Source organism: Chiroxiphia lanceolata, chromosome 19 (assembly GCF_009829145.1).
Source record: "Chiroxiphia lanceolata isolate bChiLan1 chromosome 19, bChiLan1.pri, whole genome shotgun sequence".
NCBI lineage: Eukaryota > Metazoa > Chordata > Aves > Passeriformes > Pipridae > Chiroxiphia > Chiroxiphia lanceolata.
Genome location: NC_045655.1, coordinates 4,349,919 through 4,365,334, shown reverse-complemented (window position 1 = coordinate 4,365,334; position 15,416 = coordinate 4,349,919). Strand labels below are relative to the sequence as shown.

General features: G+C 54.7%; 1 protein-coding gene across 7 annotated transcripts in view; it reads right to left on the bottom strand.

Moving 5' to 3' along the window:
* The window catches only part of SEPTIN9 (septin 9), a 138,773-nt gene that overhangs the window by 26,495 nt on the left and 96,862 nt on the right, over window positions 1–15,416 (bottom strand). The window contains exon 1 of one of the 7 annotated variants that reach the window (XM_032706731.1): window positions 251–314. The exons of the other annotated variants lie outside the window; for them this stretch is intronic. The gene's annotated coding sequence lies outside the window, so the exon portion shown is untranslated. Of the gene's footprint in view, window positions 1–250; window positions 315–15,416 lie in introns of those variants that run through there. 7 annotated transcript variants of the gene reach the window in all.

Sequence of the window (15,416 nt, the reverse complement as noted above, 5' to 3'; positions counted from 1 at the left end):
GGACGAGCCCCCCGCAGCTCCCGGGTACCCCTGCCCCGGGGGGGATGCCGTGCCCCGGGCGGGACCCTCCGCACCGCGCTCCGGTGCTCCCCGTGGGAACGGAGGGACCCCCCCTCCCCGCGCTCTCAGGCGCTCCCCCAGAATAATTCACCCCCAAAAATGCGCTTCCCCCCCCCCACCACCACCATAATCCCCCCTCCGCTGCCCCCCGGCTCCGCGGAGCCCCCGCCCCCGGGCACCGGCGACTCACCCGCGGCGGCGGCGGCTCCGGCAGCCGGCGGCTCCCGCCTCCTCCCGCGCTGCCCTCCGCCTCCTCCCCCATCGCCCTTCCTCCTCCTCCTCCTCCTCCCCCATCACCCTGCCTCCTCCCCCTGCAGCCCGGCCCGGGGGGGGATGGAGCCTCTTCCCGGGAAGTTGCTTCGCCCCCGGGCGGTTTCCATCCCCCCTCGCCGCTTCCAGCCCGGCCCGGCCCGGCCCAGGGGGGCCCGCAAAGGGTGAGAGGAAGAGGAGTTTGGGGGCACGTCCCACCCCGTGGGAACCCGAGGCCACTCCCGGGATCGCGCAGGAGATGCGAGGGTAATTCCACGGGGAAAGAGAAAGGCTGGGACAAACGGGGCAGCCCCACCCCGAGAAGAGCCCAGTGCACCCCCTGCTCCAGGGACAAGGGGCAAAGTCCCGTCCCCATCAAAGAGCCCAGGGAAACCTGCCTTTTGCTTTTGAGCATCCCGAAATTGTCCCGGCAGAGCCCCAAAGCAGTCTCGGGTGGGTGTGAGCACTGGGAGCATGGGCTTACTTTGCTCTGCAGCTGGTTGAAAATCCCTGGGCTGCACATCTGTCGGGGAGGAGACAGCAACTTACACCCACAGGCATGGTTGCTCTCTAAACTGATGTCAATTAAGCTAAATAAAGCTATTAGCTGTCTCCACAAGCCTCTTCTGCCTTACACCTTGATCCCAGAGCTTCCCCACCCCTCTCTCTCTCCCTCGAGCAAAGGGAAGGGCCTGGCCGTAGGAAGGAAGACACGATGTGCATGGGGTCAGGCAGGTTGGGCTGCCTGACCTGGCCGTGACATGTGATGTCCCAGCCACCTTGGTGTGGGGCAAAACCCCCTCGGTGATGTTCAGCAGTGATGGCAACACACCCAGGGGCAGCAGGCAGGGAGAGCCCTGTAACAGTCACACTGTCCTGGCTGCAGGGCCAGGAGCAGAAGGGGCTTTCTCTCCCATCACAGCCAAGATGAAGCCAACCTGCCTCTTTTGGACTCCTGGTTCTGACATGTTACTATAACCTACCCCATGACCTTGGGATACTTTTCCCCCCAGCTCCCTGCAGTTCTCACATGTGCATTCCCAGAGAAAGGCCTGCGGGTGACGAAAGGGTTAAGACAGATTTGCACATTTGCAGTCTCCAACACCCAAAGGACACCATTTCCCACGAACAGCCCGTGCACTGGACTAGTACTTATCCTTCCTTTTTGACCTATTAACAACATCACCACCCTCTGTCAGACTCCTGCTCTTGAGGCAAAACCTTCCACCAGTGGCACCACAGCCCACCCTGCCCTGTCTCCTGCCCGTGGCTCTAGCGTGGCTGTCACCTTCCTTCACCACTTCCTGACCACCAGCAGTGGTGGATCTTCCTGCACACAGGGCAGCTGCCACACCCCAGGCTGGCAGCATCCCCTCCCTGCCATGCTGGGCTGGCAGTGTCCCCTCCCGTGATGCCCAGCAAGGCTGGCATAGGCTACCCTGCAAACAATTTGTGCTCAAGAGAGCAAGACTCTCATCCCCCCACATCAGCAAGTGCCACAAACACCAATTTCTGAGAAACTTCCACCCAGCACCCAGGCAGGAAACCCTCAATCTGTTTACCCTGCAGCTGCACACAGCTTTCTGCCGGATTACACCACTTTTTATGACTTATTAAAGCTTTAACCCCTATCAATGGGCATTAGTGTTTTAATCTCCCTAATCTCCTGGAAAATCCAATGCTAGATTCTAAACTGGGCTTGCCCAAAGAGCAGCTGAGTCTGTTTGCAAGTCACTCCAGCCTTGCTTTAGCTGGAAAAAGGCAGGAAAAGGCTCGCTTGGGTGCTGTGCTTGCATGAAGAGATAAGGAAGGATCTCAGGTGCATGTGGGCTTTGCAGATACAATCTACTCTACATGTCCCTGCCATTAAGTTAACCACATCTGTAAGGTTGTGCTGGTGATAAAAGTCCAGTACGGGGTTCACTTGCCCAAATCAAGATCAGCAGAAGGGGGGTGAACACGGTGTGCTCAGCCACATGAACCAACACCTCGCTCCTTGGTGTATTTTTCACATTGAAACCATGGCCATGTTTTAGTCTTGCCTGCAAGGGAAAAAAAAACAACCACAGAAAAGTTCCCCCTGTGGTCACTGAAGCCCTGCAAAGACACTTCATAGAATCACAGAAGGGTTTGGGTTGGAAGGGACACTAAAGATAATCTCATTCTGACCTCCCTGCCATGGGCAGGGGCACCTTCCACTAGATCAGGTTGCTCCAAGCCCTATTCACCCTGGCCTTGGACACTTTGAGGGATGGGGCAGCCACAGCTTCCCTGGGCAGCCTGTGCCAGGGCCTCGCCACCCTCACAGGGAAGAAATTGGGGCAGGATGGGAACTCAACACTATGTACAAGCTTTTTCTCAGATTAATTAGTAGAAAATATTTTGTTTCAACTCGTATCTCATCTCTCCCAGGAGTGAACAGAGGCGGGGGAGCAAGCAGCTCAGAAGGACAATAAAGTGGCATTCTTGGCCTCAGAGCAAGTACACAGGACTTTGGGAGCTGTGCTGCTCCTCATGACGGCTCTCGGGTGACTTTGGAGTGTTTGCACAGAAGAGGCACTCACAGGGTGACAAACAGCCTCCTCTGGGATTTGTTCTTACAGGAGCATCTCTATCCCTTGAGGGAGAGCAGGGCCCTGCCATACTTCTCCCTCTGCTCATTTCTGGCTCTGCACACAGGCAGGACCCATCAGTGGAGGAAGAGGCCTCACCCTTCCAGTGCAGATGAACAGGAGAGGGATTCAGTGACTCGCCCAGGATCACGCAGAAATCTTACAACAGAGCCAAGGACTGGATCCAAACCCCCTGACCAAGAGTTTTAAAATCTCAAACTCATTTTTCTTCTCTTTAAAACAGCAATGATCAGTTAGGAGCAGTTCTAGAGAAGGCCCCTTGCTGTTGTAAGTCATACCAAGGGATTTGAACTACAGATCCAGCTCTTAGTCATGCAGCTAATGAGAAGTGTTAAGGAAGACTCCTGCCTGCCTTATGCAGTCCAATCTGTGCTATTTTATGGGACATCTTTGCAGGTGAAAGCAGGTCCCCATGTCATGGCCACACTGCACAGGGCAGAAGGGACAAGCCCCCACATTAGTGCAGGGCTGGCAGGGCTCACTGGACAAGGTGGTCCAGCACTGATGCTCAGGAAAGGGTGGGAGGCAGCAGGAGGAACAGTAAAGATTTCAACAGTACCTGAGTTTTGGAGAAAATCCCAGCCACAGTCCTTTTACCAGAAAACCAGCTGTCCAACTCTAAGAAAATATCAAATCCCTTGAGCAGAGCACGAGCAGGACATATTCTCTTGCAGGAATGCTGAAGGGACATTTCCAATTTTACTGCACCACAGCCCCCAGTTAAAAATGCACTGTTAGGGCTTAGTAAATAATTTTTATTGTTTTAATATTGCAGCAATGCTGACTACCTGCAAGTCCCCAATGACTTTGATGGACAGCTGGAAATCCTGCCAGCTATATTTATAATCTCAGATCAATAGCAGAATGAAAAGCACATCCAGAGACCTCGGTAAAGCACCAGGAAGCTCAGTAGAAGGCAGCATGACCGAGAAAAGGACATGGGCTGGCAGATCACAAGACTAAAATTTAATTTTTTTAGCACTGAAAGAGCCACCATCACTTCTAGCAGGAGCAGAAAGGATCCCATACTGCCAGGAACATCTAAAACCAACTTTAATGCTTTTCTAAGAGCCTGAGTACAGGTCTGCAGGTGTTACCACCCAGGGAGGGTTCTGGCAGGCAGCCACACCATGGTCCCTTCAGTATGTGCAGGGTAACTCTCCAGAAGACCTCTAAGACCTACAGAGCAATGACATTTCCTCCCCTCTGGCTGTATGGAACTCTCAAGTCTATAGATGATGCTGGTTTTTTTTTTCTTTCAAGCTACCTGGCTTTTGGCATTGAGCAGCTTCTCTGAGCAGCCCATGTCAGAGAGACACCTCTGCAGGTATCCCACTGCTTCCTTCATAAAAGGAGCTCTTGGGTGGTTTAAATCTCCCTAGACAGAGAGGGCAGTGGAGCAGCAGGTAACATGGGATGCAGGCGCTGCTGGGAGCATCCCAGGACCCTCCAGAGCAGGGACATCCTGAGCCAGCACAGGGAGCAACCACCACCAACCCCTCCACGCCGTGGCCAGGAGTGTAGGTAGCCAAACCCACCACCACCACTGCACCACTGTCCTGTTGAACCCACATCACACTCAGCACCAGGGCTGTCCCAGCTTCCACCACACCAGAAACTAGAGGCTCCTCCAGCCGGACACCTCCAGACCGCTCCCATTCTCCAGGAAGGAAGGAAGGAAGGAAGGAAGGAAGGAAGGAATTATTTCACACGCTGCCATCAGCCGTCACGCGCAGCTGGCACAGTGTCCTTGGAGTGACTCACTCGCTCCCTGGGGAGGCCGTGCCTCGATTCCCGGTGTCGCATCCCAGCAGAGTCCCTGCAGCAGCCTCCCTTCCTCCAGCAGATTCCTTCTGCAGAGGATCTGCAGCGTCTGCTCAGTTGAGCAGGGAAGGCAGGAGACTCCTTGCCACGCTTGAGCAATCCACCATTTTCCAAAAGGGAACAGGCTTTCCTGGGAAGCCGCTCCGGAGTCACAAATATTTGAAAAAAGCGAGAATAAAAAACCCGTTCCTCCCAACATCCTTTTTCCTTGCAGGGAGCACTGGTTTGGGTACTGCCATGCCAGTTCAGACAGACATAAAGCACACTCAGCATTTTCCAGGCACTCCCCCTGGTCTCAGCTCTGAGCACAGGTTTTGCTCAGCAGGGACTGGTCTGCCTTGGCACTGAAATGCTGCTGCTCAAGTCCCCAGGACAGCTCTGCAGATGGCACAGCTCAGCCATGGCCAAGGAAAGGCACTTGGCTCTTTTGGCTCTGCCTCTTCCTTAGGAGCAATTCCCATCCTTCCTCCTCAAGGGCATGATCTACTCCCCAGACACCTCCACAGACTATCACAAAGGACAAATTACCCCGGAAAAGAGTAAAACAAACTTCTCTGTATCTCACCCTGCCAGCAACTGCAGAGCTCCACTCCACAAACCCCTGCATCCTGCCCTGCAGAGAGAGGGGAAGCAGATGGAGCCTCCATGTGTCCTGCACTCCAAGGGGCACCTCACAGAGCCCCAGCATTCTCCAACGCTGCCTCGGTTCCTCTCACCACCAGCAGCATGGTCAAAGTGGACCCAGCAGCAGGGGCAGAGGATGAGTTTGGTGAAAACAAACGACAGGGAGTGAAAAATTCAACTGCCTGAGGACACCCCAAACATGCTCAAGTTGTTTAAACTCTATTTCACCCCAAAGGAGTATCTCCTCTCTAGATGGGGAGATGCCCAGGCGGTGACATCCCTGGAGGTCACAGCATCCACCTGGTACAAACCAGGCTGCAAAGTAGGTACTGGAGTGTCCTAAGGCTCCCTGCAGGCCTTCTGAACATACATGCTCATCACCAGCAGTGTGATGGGTAGGCATCTGTGCAAGCTGCACACAATGGGCCTTTCTCCATCCTTTGTCTGCTGCCCCTTTTCAAACCTATAAATTCCGTTTGGACGTAAAGAAGAAAGAATTTAGGGCATCCTAACCTTGAAAAGAAGGAAAACTCCATTCAAGCTGCCAAGCTGCCAGGCTGTCTCCTGCAGCTTAATTAACAGCAACCCATCCCCAGCAAGCCACTGCAGCGCCAGCTGTCTCCTCGGATGGAGGTGCCTTGCTAGGAATAATAGTGCTTTGTGTTTTGATGGGAAAAGGTCAGGAGGATAGCAGGGCGGAGGAGGACGGGTGGGAGGGAAGTGCGTTGCTTCCCTGCAGTTCCCGACTCCGTGAGTGAGTCCCACTCATTCCCCATCTGCTCCTGGGCTCAGAGCTGGGAGATGGCAACACCCCTCCAAGAGCCCTGGGGCGATCACGTCCTGACACTCAGCAGAGAGAGGGACACAGGGAGAATTCAGGCCTGTGGCCTGCACTCCCACTGCTGCCTGGGGGCCTGGGGAGCTCCTCCTGATGCCACTTTGACATGATCCAGGCCCCCTGTGGGGAAATCCCTGCTCTGCTCTTATCAGGAGCCTCCCTGATAACAGCACAGGATCCGAGCTGCAGGGAGCCTGCACTGGGTGCCCCTGCCAGCTTTTCCAGGCCACCAGAAAGAGACATTCCCTGCTGCCATTTGGCTTTTGCCTAAATAAGCAAGCTAAGCCAAGGCTCAGAGCAATGTGGCTGAATCCAAGGTGATGCAGCAATGCAGCACAGGGGAGGGAAACAAGGCAAAATGGGCTTAAGTCCTGCGTGTGCAGCACGAGGTGCCACAGCCCTCAGGGCACAGCCATGAAATCCCTTTCATTTCTGCTTGGCCACAGCAGATCAGAGCCCAGCACCAAGTACTAAACCAAGATTCTTTGGATCCTGGGCATGGGAGCTGAGGGCTCCCAGGAGACAGACAGGCTCTCTGCCTGCCATTGCCCTGCTGCTGGCAGCACTGGGCTGGGCACTGGTGTCCTGAGGAGCACCACTGACACGGTCACTGCTCTCTAAGGAGCACACAGGCAGCTCTCACGCTCTGCCAGCTGGCCCTGCCTCTGCACTCACTGCCACTTTTTCCCCCTCCTTGTTCCACCCGTGTCCATCTGTGCCATCCAAGCAGCCTGGGGCTGCCCCAGCATGGAGAGGGCTCTGCTCCCCGTGCAGGACTGGGGCACATCTCCCCTTCTGCTCATTTAGGGGAGACAAATAATGCCAAAGAAACACAAAAGAAGCAGCATTAGGGCAGGTCCCTGTCCCACACACATGTCCCCTACTCAGGCACCAAGGCTTTGCACTTCATCCCCTGGCTGTGTAAGGGGAGGACACATCCCACAGTTCCCCCACCTCCACCCACAGCCGCCCCAGGAAAAGATCCCTGTTGCTTAGCAAAGGGCCATTCATCCCCAGAACTGTGTGGGATGACAAAGGGTTAACCCGCTGCAGCTGGGCCAGAAATACATCCAGGACAAAGAGAGACTTCATGTCACCCGCATCCGCCCAGCACTAAGAAAAAGGAGCCTTAATCCGATTCCCAAAGAAAATGTGGCTTTTACAGCCCCGCCTGGCCAGGGCCCTCCAGCAAGTTTTGCATCCACGGCAAGAGTTAACCTAGTTTGAGAAGAGGCCAGAAAATGGGAAGAGAAATCACTTTTCCACAAGCTTGTGAGAAGGGAGAGCTGGGTGGAGGCAGCTGGACCCAGGCAGCTTTCCTGCAGCAGGATCGGGGGGACAAGGATGTCTTATCCTGGCAAAGTCTGATGGCCCAAAAGCACTCCCAGACCTCAGCTGTGGTTTTCACAGGATTTATCAGGGACTGGAGAAAGCAGCACTGCTCAATTCCTGCCGAGCATTCCCAGCCACAGCAATCACCAATGGCATGGTGAGGGACCCGCGAGCACCCCAACACTGCCTGGCATTTTGGGGAGCACGCCCCAGGATGGCAAGGGTGAGCCAGCATAAGCCAGAGATCTTCAGGGTGTTAATGGCAGAGCTCTGCCTCCTCCCTGCCAGGATGGGAACAAAGCCAGGGATGCTGCTGGGAAGCAGACAGTGCTCACATCCACTACAAAGGTCTTTGCCTTCATCTCCCAGCTGACACCCGGGCACACATCCCACAGTGCAGTGTCCCAGCCCGTGTTACAGGATGGCCCCCACAGCTATGTCCCTGCAGCAAACAGGGTTTGTCAGCCTGGCCCCTCTGCCCCGGCTCCTGTTACCTTGGTACGCCCACTCTCCTCTGTTACCTTGATATGCCCACTCTCCTCGGGATTTTTGGACAGGCACTCCTAGGATGCCACTGAGCTGTAATTGCAAGATTAACTCTCTTACTCCGGTTTTGGTGGTTATTTTTTAACAAAGGATGTAGCTTTACCAAACCCTTCCTCTGAAAGCACCAATCAAATTTCAGGGATAAATTAAATAAGGTACAGTTGTATCCAGCCATAAGGTCACAGCACCCAGCAGGCATAACCCCAGGAGAGCAGGGCTTCCCTTTCCCAGGCCAGCCTTTCCCACGTAGCAGAGCAAAGCCCAGACACGTTATCCAAGGATCAACAGCTCCAGCACAGGTTTCACCCAGCCCCAGCACAGCTTCGACAGGGCTGGATGTGGCGGCAGGGCCATACGGAAATCACAGCATTTAAAACCACAGGCTATAAAAATTCCACCGTGCTCAGAGAGGGGAAGTCTGGATTCCCTCTGGAGAGGCGTCCAGGAACCACCACTGCCGGGTTATTAGCTACCAAGCCATTAGACCCTGCCACATCTGCATACCTCGAGCTACGGCCAGCACACACCAGTGAGAATGTACGTGCCGAATGGCTGTGAGGTCAAACACATTCAAACACCACCATCCAGCTACCCACAAGCCCCACAGGTATTCTGATCTCAACATGGAAATTCATGGATAGCAGCTACAATAGCACAGAAGGGGTCACAGCTTGCAGGGCTGTCACAGTCTCCTCTCTGCGCTCCAAACTTATTTTATCTCAACACGTACTTGTGCACTCAGAACGCCCTTACAGCAGGGCACACATGCTGGACAGCTGTACTCCTCCTGGATGCTGTATCCTACAATCTGGAATCACACCTGGATGAGGGGATGGTGCTTACGGGTTCACGTGTAACCGCAATTCTTGCTCTTTTGCATTTTTACAGGGTTGTGCCTGAGCCACCACTTGTCTGAAAACCAAAGCTCAACCCAGCACTGCCTGCACATACAAATCTCCCACCCACCAGCCCAGGCCCACTTATCTCCCAGGGGAATTCAGTCAAACCAACCAACAGCCATGAGCACCAGGGAACCCAGGAGGCTCAGCCAGCACACCTCCAACAGCAGCATGAAATCCCTTTCCACCCTAGAGCTGCACCACCAGTCTGCTCCATCTGCCGCACCCACCATGCACAGCAGCAGGAATTCAATAAAATTAAGCAACTTTAACCCAAAACTTGCCTGGTGCTCGGGTAGGTTGTTCCTGACTGCTCTGGTCTCTGTGTTCCTGCAAGTTAACCCTTTAAAGCAGCAGCAGCAAGCCCAGTGTGCCGTGCAGGGCACACAGCAGCTCAGCTCACACAGGGCTGCATGTCTGTGGCTCCAAAGAGGGGTTTGGGGGCAAGATGGGGTGACCCGTGATTTATGGAAGGGCTGTCTGACTATAAATTCTCCAAGAAACCCCTATTTAAAGAGGTGGGTGTATGCTGGAAGTCACAGCACAGGGCAGCAATACCAGCCCCATTGCAGCCCTGCTGCTCCCCCAGCCCCGACCTGCTCTGGCAGAGTCAAGATTGTGTCAGCCCTGAATACGTCAGCCCAGATCCATCCCGGATGCTCCTTCCCTAAATGAAGTGTGGTCACACCAGGATGGATATAAAAAGCCTGGCCTGAAATCCTCTTTCCCCCACAGAGGCTGCCTGTAGACAGGAGCAGCACGGGCAGGAGTTGGACCCCCGGCTGCTTCCAAGGAGTGCAAAGGTGCCCAGCGACAGTGAGACACTGGGATACAGGGGGAAAGAGTGATTCCTGGAGGCACACACTGACACGGCCCGGGCTGCCGTGCCCAGCACCTCCAACCTCTGCTGGAATAAAGCGGTAAAACCTCTGTGCTTGGCAAGTCCGGAGGGATACTCTGTGTCACCTACACATAACGTGTAGCGGTCCCTGGGTAAACAGCCCTCGGGAGCTGCGAGGGGAGAATGCGGCGGGGCCATTCAAATTATGAAAAAAGAAAAAGAAAGGGAGGACAAAACCAGTGTGGGGTTCCCAGCTGGCCGGCTAGCAGAGCTCCAGTGCCGTGACACCGCACGGGACAAACTGCGGGAGGGGACGGCGGGGACGGCACATCCACGGGGACCGAGTGCAGCGAGACCCGGCTGCCGCCCCCGGAGCCCCGTTCCCAGCCCCGCAGCTTCTTCTTCTCCTCCCGCCGCGGGGCTGGGAGAGCCCCTGCGTCCTCCTCGGATCCCCCATTCCCAGGACCCCCCATCCCCATCCCCGAGCACTCACCGGCGGCTGCAGCTCCAGTGCGGGGCCTGGACCGGGGGGCGGGAGGGGCTTGGCCGGGGCTGGTTCAAAAGAGCCAATTAAAGAGAGGGGGAGGCGAGTCCCACTTCAGTGGGCTGTGCCACGCGTGGGGACAGCGAGCAGCTGGCACCCCCCACACCCCGCTCTCGGGGCCGGGGGTCCCGCAGGCAGGAGCCTGAACATTCCCCCCCAAGGAAGGGATCAGCCGGGCATCCCCACGTGCCCTGTCCTCACGGTGTCCCCAAACCGGTGTTATCTCTGTCCCCACGGTGTCTACATTCCAACGACATCCCCATGCGCCCCCTCCCCATGCTGTCTCCATCCCTGCAGTGTCCTCATCCCTTTGATGTCCCCATCCCTGTGGTATCCTCACACCCCTGCCCTTTTTGGGGGGGCTGGGATGTCCCCAGGGCTCTGGGTGATGCCAGTGCACCCCACAGTGCATCCTCCTGCACAGGGGGGGACGTTTGCACTGGGCACAGTTTGCAGCTCAGATTTTGGGGCTGCTGCAAGGGCTGGGACAGGTTGGGTTAGAAGAGGGGAGGACAGGAGGTTGCTTTTGGGAAGCACTTCCCACACAGGCACTGAGAGCTACAGAAAAGGGCTGGAGAGAGGAGCCCTGCACCCACTAAAGCACACAAGGATGCTCAGAAGATGGGTTTTCCCCAGTGCTCATCAGGACAAGGGGCCATTAAACACCAGGAGGTTCCTTTCCCACATCAGTTCACAACCAGCTTTCAGAGCAGAAAGCAAGGAGGCAAACATGGACTGCCAGACCTCTCTTACGTCACGAGACACACTCCCCATGATGCCACAGAAATGCATTTGCCAAAAGTAATGTAAGAACATCTCCAATGCAATCAGCAAAGCCCACACGGCCACACATCTGCCAGGCTGGCGAGGCTGCAGCAGCCCCTTCCCATCACCTGTGCATTTGGAACCCACACCTGGGGCAGGGCTCCCAAACTCAGCACAGACCCCACCACAGGCAGCACTCCCACCCTTGCCTGGCATCACCAGCAACCAGGGTCTCTTTTCATCACAGGGCTGCAGGAGCTGGGCGAGGACACTGCCTGCACCATGGTCCCAGCCTGCTGGGAGCTGACACCCCAGGGAGCCCCCACTGCCTGGACTATGTCAGGGTTGCTGCCACCCCATTTCACCCCCAGGACCTGCCACCAGCCACTGTGATTCCCCTCTCCTGCTCTCTGCCTGCTCCAACCCTGGTGGCTGAGGCTCAGCCCCACACAGCAAAATTCCACAGCGAGCTGAGCGGGTGGCAGAGCTGGCTCTGCCTCCTCCCTTAGCACAGGCCCTGACAAATCACTCTGCTGTGACTGTGCCTGCATCATATCCCTGGTATTTTCCCCCCTGCTAAGCCACTGCTCTCTTTTCCCTCTCCTTACCCTTCAAACCCCCATGTACTCAGCACATGGCCACGCTCCAGCTTGCCCACTCCACGACTCCCCACTGGCACGGCTCTGGAGACCCCAGCACAGCCCTTGCCACAGCTTTTTATTCCTCAAGGCTGGGTAGAGCTCAAGCAGAGAGAGAGACTTACTCAGCCAAGGATGACGAGGAGGACAATGCACGAGGAGGACAATGCACGCTGCCCGGCGCCTGCGAGAGCCAAGGATGCTTCAGCACCTATTTCAGCTGCCTCCCCAGCGAGTCTCCCCCTCAACTTCTGAAAAGTTTTGCTCAATTCCCTTCGAAAAGGTCTCACAAAGCAGATTCCTCCTGGCTCTCTGCCTCCCTCACCACCAGACATGAAAAGCACTCCAGTTTCTCCCCGGGTAACGCGGGTAAAAGCCTCCAACATCAAAGGCACCACACAAGAGTTCTCGCCCCCCCTGTCCCTCCCAGGCAGCAGTGCTGGGGCTGCCCTCCCTTGAAAGCTCAGCAGCCTCAGTGGTCGAGGCGCCAACTGTGCTTGAAACAGAGTTTTGATTTTTTGTTTCTGTGGTTTTTTTTGTTTTTTTTTTTAAAACTCAGCCACAAAGTGGGGGACCAGGGGGCAAATCTGAGCTGGGCTCTCCTTTGGGGGCAAGGCAAACAGCGTGGTGCCAGTGGGGGTTTGCTCACTGTCTGGTGTGTGGTCACCCGAGAAAAAGGGGAGCAGAAATATTCCTTGTGCCAGTCCTGTCTGCTCGTTGCCCAACTCTAAAGGAAGCCACTAAGTGTCCTGAAGCAAAACCACAAGCACCCTCCGAGTGAGCAGATTCCCATGGATTTCTCAGCAGCCTCTGCAACTCCTTTCCTCCGTCAGCAAAACAGAAACAACATTTCCCCTCCTTTGCGAGGCACTTTGATATCTGCACAGCAAAGCAGGGCGAGGGAGGGGTGTTTACTTTCCTGGAAACAGGGAGCAGCATTTACACCCAAAACAACAAGGCCTCAGCACAAAATTCCGGGGGAGAGGGAGCAGTTGCAGATGCAGCAGGAATAGCCGTGGATTCAGAAAATGAGGAGGGCCAGAAAATAGCTTCAAACACCGCAGGGATTTCAAAAAGTCCTAGGACCACATGGTTTCTTGGCCCATTTAAGAGTGTTCCTCATCCCTTCATCCCACACAGACGCTGTTCCTGCCAGATCACCGCCTGCCCCGGAATGTTAGGTTCATTTTATTGCTGGAACATGGAAACAACCTTCGTTTGCAGGGGGGAGGTGGGAGGGCTCTGCCGTTTAACACTTGGCTGCGCTCACGCTGTGATTAATATCACCCGATGCACAGATACCAGATGTTCTTGGGGCAGGCTGGAGCGTATCCTAAATTGCACCAAGATGGAATTTTTGGGCAATTTTCAGGGAGTGCTGAGGGCAGGCACTAATGGGAGAGCAGAGATTTACACAGATATGCAAGAAAAGAGAAGCTTGTGGGGTTATGGCACCAGTCATAACCCCTGGGCCAGCTGCAATACCATGGGCTGCACTTATAACCAACACCTTGTCATTTTGGAGGCAATTACTCCAATTCCTGATCTTTAGCGAGCCACAAACACACTAAATCTGATTTCCACATGCTCTATACTCCTGCCTCTGCTGATTCCCTGGAGCTTTAGTTCCAGGATGGAATTGCTGCCTTGGGAACAGCAAACACTGGTAAGGTTGGACCTCTCCATGCTGCTTCCCCAGGGTCCCATTGCAAGTCCACTCCAAAGCAACCCCCTTAACCAAGTGCCTCACTCCATCAGCAGCTTCACTCCGCCCCTATGGGGAGGAGTGCCTGGGGTCACCTACATGGGTGTCCATTTAATTAGAACCAAATCTTGTTGTGCTGGAGATGGAGTCATTCCAGCTTTCTGGAGGCCACGCACTGCCCTGCTGTACAGCTGACCTTGGTCAGGGTGACTTCTGGCTCACTGCTGGGTGCAGAGTGATGGGGGCATCAGCTCATGGCAAGTGTAGCTGAGACCAGAGTCCTGCACCCTCTCCAGCATGACACAACTCAAGACTTTCTCTGGGATGGGGAGCACCTCACTGTCCCAAGCAGCCACGGAGCAGCAAAGTCTCTCTGGATCTCACTGTGGCTCTGCAATCACAGAGGGACTCAACCAGCAAATATCGAGGTCTAAGTAAGGAAAGAATCTGCTGGAGTACCTTCAGCATGGTAGAACTGTGTGATGGCTACTATGAGATTTCAGAGATCTCTGTGCACGGTTCCTTCCTGCTGATCCCAAATGTAGGCCATGGCTGATTCCTTGAAAAATGAATTCAAGCAGTACCTGGACCTGCTGGTTTTCTCTTTTCTTTGCCCAGGTTTGGGAGCTTTCCCAAACCAGCTTTCCCAAACTATAGAGGTAGCCAGGCTGTGGTTCACATACCACTTCAATAGCCCTGGGTGCTGCTCATTACATGAGTGGTGGCAATCACCAGAGCTTGTACCATAGGACACCAACTGGAGAACAGAAAAGAAAGAGTGTCCAGGGCAGAAAAAAAGTGCTAGCTGTGTCTTCTGCTGTAGGCATTAAAAGAAGCAATGAAAAAGAGTATTTCCCCTCCCTGAAACTCCATAGACATGCTTGCTTGATGACAGGGAAAACCAGGGACTGTGTCCGTCTATCTGGGCAGGACCTGCAGCGGCTCTGGGCGTGAGAAACCCCACATTCCACATCCCACGGGGCTGCCTTTGTGCTTCTACTGAAATGACAGGGTCTGGTTGGCACCTAAAGCCTGATTTGAGGGTTCATCAGGGCAGGAAGGAATGGTAATTTCCCTGCAGGCTCCCAGCTATGGCTATAAAGGACTTCACTCAAGCAGTCTCTCTCTGTCTCTCCTTCATTTTTTCCCACCACGGAATTGTGCTGTGCATACAAAACCATCGCTGAGTTGTGAATTTACACCCAGAAACCAAAAGTAAAAGATCTCTGTTATTCACTTCTTTCAGCAAAGGTTAAATCCTACCAAATACATCAGCTTTTGTGGACAGGACAAGCGTTTGGCAGCCAGCAGGAAGGAACAGGAACGTGGGAATTCCTCCTACGACTTGGCAACAGACTCTTCCCCCAGCACGTGAGCCTTCTGGGGTCTGCTCAGCCCCTGCCAAGCTAAGAAAGCCCCTCATTAAAGCACTCAGTAATCTCACAGGACATCCTGTAGCTCAAGGAGGAGTTTAAATGAGGGGCTGGATGGATTCAAGGTGCCTAATCGTCAGAGAGAAATAGGAAAAAGGTGGGGCAGCAGACCTGGAGCTGTGATGTCCTGACCTGCTCTTTGGAGAAACACCTCTTGTCCTACTGAACACAGAAGGTGTTTACAGCAAATCAGCTACTGAATCAGTCAAGCTGCAACATGATGTCTGCCTGCCATGGGCTCCATCACGACATGAAAGAAGCTGTGCCAGTATTTCCAAGTTCCTCCCCCTATATCCAGGAGGTATTGGAGGGGCATCCTGCCTCTTCCTCCCTCACCCCAGCTACTCCCATCATCCCACTCCCCACGACAGAGCACATCTTGGGGTTTGATGCTCTTTCATCATCAGGGTGGTGGGGCAGTGCTGTGTTCAGAAACACAGAAGAGCCAAGACATGCATCCTAAATGGTATTTGGGCACCTAATTC